General features: G+C 35.0%; 1 protein-coding gene across 1 annotated transcript in view; it reads left to right on the top strand.

The window, feature by feature from the left end:
* The window catches only part of LOC122633976 (inactive rhomboid protein 1), a 219,560-nt gene that overhangs the window by 185,996 nt on the left and 27,875 nt on the right, over positions 1-5,689 (top strand). The window lies entirely within an intron of this gene.

The following is a 5,689-nucleotide window of genomic DNA, read 5'->3' on the forward strand; positions in this document are numbered from 1 at the left end:
TAGATGGACGTGGCGCGTGAAGGTTTTCTTTTCCTATTTCTTTTTTCTTTTTTTTCTTTTTTTTTTTTAACGAACAGGAGAGGGAGGACACCGCTCGAAAAATGTCGAATAAAAAAATCCATTAAGAAATTTCCATAAGACCGTGTAAAACGTATTTAAATGGATCGAAGGATGATGATTACTGTTAGGGAGAAACGAGGTGGAAGTGGAGGTAAATGTGGAGGTGCAAGAGGTACGAGGACGTGGGGTTAAAAATCGAGACGCTTTACTTTTTTAGATAAGTGAAAATCCAAGCTTAATGGGCCGTGATATCCTGGAAATTCTATTAAATGGTACGCGGGTAAGACTCTCGTCTGTCTCTCTGATACTAACACTACTATTACTGGTATAACCATGGATCTTTTCGTAGGTACCTAAAATCGTTCTCGATCGCCAAGTGTCCCATCATCCAATATCCGATGTAGAGATAACCTTTACGACATTTTTACCGTGTTTCAGATCGACGCGCCGATCGGATATTGATTTGAAATTGTCAGAATTCGGAGAATCTCCTCTTCTTTCTTCTCTCTCCCTCTCTCTCTCTCTCTCTCTCTCTCTCTCTCTCTCTCTCTCTCTCTCTCTCTCTTTCTTTATCTTTTAAGCCCGTAAAACGCGCTTCGACACGTTCCTACCCTCTACGTTCTTCCGATTGAAATTCTTTCTCGTATCGATAAATATATAACCAATAGAAAGACTTCAATGTGTGTCAGTTTTATCTTCACCACACGTTCGACACGATTGATTTTTCTTAACAAATTTTTGCTTCTCTAGAAATTTATTATTCATCCTTACATCTTCTACTCCGTTCTTCCTTTTTTCTTTATTCATCCTTTATTGCCTCTTTTGTTCTCTTTTTCTATCTTTTTTTCATTTTCGACAAACAAGAACAACGAGAAAAAAAAATAATACTTCGTGTGGTAGGTAAAAAGAGAGAAGGGGTGAGGGGAATAAAGGTAGGGAGGAGGGTAGTAGGGGGTGGATGAGTGAGTGGTGGGGGTACGCTAAACGCATCGCAACGCGCACGTTAATCCTCAAGGGAGGAGAGGAAAAAACGAGTATGACCGATTTTTCATAGTGGTTCGACGCGTCGAACTGGTACGTCGAACCCAACGCCATCACCAATGAGATTCGGTATTTCTTTTTTAGCCGCCATTGTTGTACGCGAGGTTGTTCCATTCGCGAGGTTTCCCGACAGTGAAAAACTGTATCACTATCTCTCTCTCTCTCTCTCTTTCTCTCTCGTTTCCTCGCTATGTGCCTCGGGCGTACGAACTCGTTTCAGTTTTGTTGGTTTTTCGCCAGTTTTCCGGCACGATGGGCAACGTCGAAGTGGCCAGGAGCGTAACGTAAAGCGCCCGAAAGCCAACGGCACCGTGAAATCCCCGTGATTCTTCGAATTTTCACCATTTTATATGACGGATCGATTTTTAGTCCGAAAACTTTATCCCTCGGACGCCGGTCGTTCTTTTCTTTTTTTTTTTTTTTGTTCGTTCGTTTGTCGTTTTTCCTTTTTGTTATTTTGTTTTTTCTTCCTTTCCTTTTTTGTTCTTTTTTTTTGTTTTTTTTATTTTTTTTTTATTTAGTTTTTGTTTCGTTTTTTTCGTAATATATCTCGATTTATTTTGTTGTTCTTTTTTTTCTTCTTTTTTTTTTCTCTCGATCAAAGTAACTAAATGAAAGTGAACCGTATTATTATTATAATTATTATAATAATAATAATTATTATTATTATTACTATTATTATTATTATTATTATTATTATTATTATTCGTTATGAATTTGATTATAACGATAACAGGTCATTCACATTTCTAATTCGCGAAATTTTACCTCTATATGCATATATACGTATTTATATATTTAATCATATTTCTGCATTGATAGTGTATATATATATATATATGCATACATATGTGAAATATTATTATTATTTTTCGTAAATATTCACGATGATAATAATGATAGTGACGATGATGATGGTAATGATAATGATGATGATCATTAATATCTTATCTTATCAATGATCTTATCTTAATTTCTAATATTTGCAACGTTCTATATTGAACAAAATCATTCAGAAATTATTAACAAAAGCCAAGTAAGGTCTTCAGATGGAAGATGTCGAAGTAGTGTCACGTAACTCGGAGAGAAACAGAAAGAGAGACAGAGAAAGACACAGAGATACAGAGGGTAAGAGAGTGAGTGAGAGAGAGAGAGAAGGACAGACAAAGCCTCGGTGTTTAACCATGAATATCAGGAGAATTGGAATTATAATTGGATCCTGGGAGTACGATCCCGAAATTCTGACGGCTCGAAAATCTATTCGGTCACGTTCAATCCCATTCGATTTCCATTTTACTCCTACCATCAAGCTCCCATCGGCCCCGAAGGACCGTGCCTGACTCTCGCGGTGTTGTACTCCGAGATTTGTATAACGAGATATCGGGGTCACGTACCATCCAGCCGAATGAAAATGAGACAACGAAAGAATATTGATAATAATCGTAACTGTTTTGCACGCTTATTAAACGCTAATCGTTCTAATTAAAAAAATATTTCTTTCTTTCTTCGTTTTTCTTTTTCCTTCTCTTTTTTTTTATATTTTTGTCTTTCGTCTTTGAGATAATTATCGTAGAATTATTATTATTATTATTACCTTTTTATTCTTATTTTATATAGATAAAGAGAGATAGCACGTGTAAAATTTATACTCTTTATAGATTTCGTTAGAGAAAGAAAAACATTTCTTTTTCATTTTATTCGTCCGATAAATAACTTCGTCTTTTTTTTTTTCTTTTCTTCTCTTTTTTTATCCACGCATAACACTTACAACTGACGTTTAATCGTGCGATCGAATTATTCTTTTTTCAGTATTCTTTCAATTTCTTTTCCTTGTTTCTTTTTTTTTTTTTTTTTTATTTCATTTTACATTAACGTTATGTTTCCTCGACGTTCTTTCACGAGTTAAAAACGAACAGCAGTTCGATCGTAAATAAATATAAAAAAAAAAAGAAAAGAAAAGAAACACATTGTCGATATTATCGTAGAATATATAACGTTGCTCGATAGAAAAAAAAGAAAAAAGACAAAGGAAAGAAAAAAAGACGAACTTTAGTTACAAACTTCGTTTACAAAAAATGATTATTTTCCTCTGTAGGAGTTACGGAGAAGGAGGAAGAATGAATATAGGGTGGGAGAAAAACAAATATAAATACCTTCTTCTTCTACCTCTTCGTACGGATTTGGTCGAGCGTGATCGAAGGAAATCGATTACAAATGGAAGCTCACGACTATTGTTCCTATACTATTCGACGGCCTATTGTACTTCTTCTTGATTCGCTGGCGCTCTTCAATTTCGCAGTTTCGAGATACAATTCCTTCTTTATTGCTCTCCCTCTTATCGTCTCTTACTCTCTCTCTCTCTCTCTCTCTCTCTATTTTCTCTTTTCTATCTCAAACCTCACCCTATGTTCTCTTTTCCGTCTTTCCAAGCCACCTTTCAATCCGATGCAACTTAACTTTCTATTATCCGCTTTTTCCTTTAGAAAAAAATCTATGTATTCATTAAAATTACCTTGAGAGGTGGAAAGGTTCGTTACAAAAAAAAAAAAAAAAAAAAAAAAGAGAGAGAGAGAGAAAAGAAAGTAAAGAAAAGAAAATAACGTAAGGAAAAGAAAAAAATACGTAAAGGAGACGTTAAATTGTATTACATCCGACAAAAAAATAAAACGACTGATGATCTTATGGGACTGCGATTATACGTGTATACTTACTTTGTTGTTTACGAGTAACTACAATCGTTAACTTTGTATAATTTAATCTTTCCTCGCGTATATCAACTAAAGTTATATTACCTGAGAACTTATGTACAAATATTCGAACACGAACCAACAATGAAACGTGCGTGAGTGCGTATACATATATGCCTCTCTGTATGTGTATGTGTATTCGTGTGACATCAAAATTAAATAGACGTTATAAAAAGTTAACTCGATGATATACACTTCGGTTAAAAAAGGTAAAGAATATTTTTATTAGTAAAGTGATCCACTTAAAAGGAGAGAGAGAGAGAGAGAGAGAGAGAGAGACAAAAAAGAAAGTATTATAAATGAAGAATGAATAGAGGGATATATATATATATATACGTACATACATACATATGTGTAGTAAACTAACGAAGAACTTTTTTATACATACTCTAGACACGTTTAAAGAACACACAGACGAGTCTTTCCAGGTCATACGTAAAATATTCTAATGGTCCTCCGTGTATACAAACGACACACTTTCCTCACGAAGGACGACACGGACGACGAGCTAAACATACCTCGTTCGTTGTCCATCTTGCGTTCTATCCTCAATAGTAGTGTAGTAATAGTAGTAACACTAATACTAGTAGTAGTAGTAGTAGTAGTAGTAGTAGTAGTAGTAGTAGTAGTATAGTAGTAGTAGTAGTCCGACTAAGTGGTAAGTTTTGAAATACGGTTGGCGTAGTCTCCGAGGAACTTTATAGGAGCTCGTGGCATCCCCAATCCTTCCTATCCTTCTTCTCGTCCTTTACCTACTTCCTTTTTACATCCTAGAAAAATTCGTCTCTCCCTTGGCGAAAAGTAGAATTAGAAATATATTCCGTTTTCCTTTTTCCTCGCCTTCTTTGTCGCCTTCCTTTTCTTTCTTTTCGTTTTCATTTTCATTTTTATTGTTATTTTTATTTTTCTTTTTATTTCCAATTTTATTTCTTTTCTTTATCCTCGTCAACGTTAACACGTTTGGTCTCGAATAACGAGTCCACTAGACTTGGCCATGTTAAATGTCTTTATGGTTAGTAATATTTTTATATGTAATCGTAATTCGTAAGAAAAATAATCCGTACGAAATTGTACGTGAAGATGTTAAAACCCCACAAAGGTTTGAGTTAAGTAATAATTATGTTAATCCAATCGTCATGGTAGCTTAACGCCGAAGTAAGTACACAATTACGAGTCGTACAATCTTTATGAGGTTTGTAGCAGCATATCGTTTGCACGTTTAGAACACCATAACGATTTTCCTAAGCAATTATGATAATCTAATCGTCATGATAATATAATTAATCAAAATATGCAATGACAAAACGTATACTGTTCATACCGTGATGCATACAATAATGTATGTATAGTAATCACAAGTAAACCGATTAAAACGCTATGAGAATTTTAAATAATTCATTCGAGTGACAATTAATTCGTATTATTTCATTATAGTTATTATTCTTCGATCTCAGAATAAAAAAAAAAAAAAAAAACAGGGAGAGGGTATGGAGGAAAGGAAAAGAAGAGAAAAAGAAAGAGAAAACGAAGAAAACGATAAAAATGTGAACTCTCGAAAAAATCTACGAACGAGCGCGTGATCGATTAATGTCAAATTTAACGAGACGGGAATTCGCAGGCAATTAACTCCCGACGATACTTTCAATATATTTTCGAAGTGATTTGTTGGCCGACCGTGTCAATTCGATTAACGACGCGAAAGAGCGCCTGGGTCTCGTGCGTCCCACGAAAATCCAATTGTCCGTGGGCGTCCACTAAGTTCTACCCGACGCGACGTAGAAAGTTTTCGCGTGTTTGCTCGCTACTCGAATGTATAGTGCTGAGCTCTCTCTCTCTCTCTC

The sequence above is a fragment of the Vespula pensylvanica genome, chromosome 1 (genome assembly GCF_014466175.1).
Source record: "Vespula pensylvanica isolate Volc-1 chromosome 1, ASM1446617v1, whole genome shotgun sequence".
In the NCBI taxonomy this organism is placed as follows: domain Eukaryota; kingdom Metazoa; phylum Arthropoda; class Insecta; order Hymenoptera; family Vespidae; genus Vespula; species Vespula pensylvanica.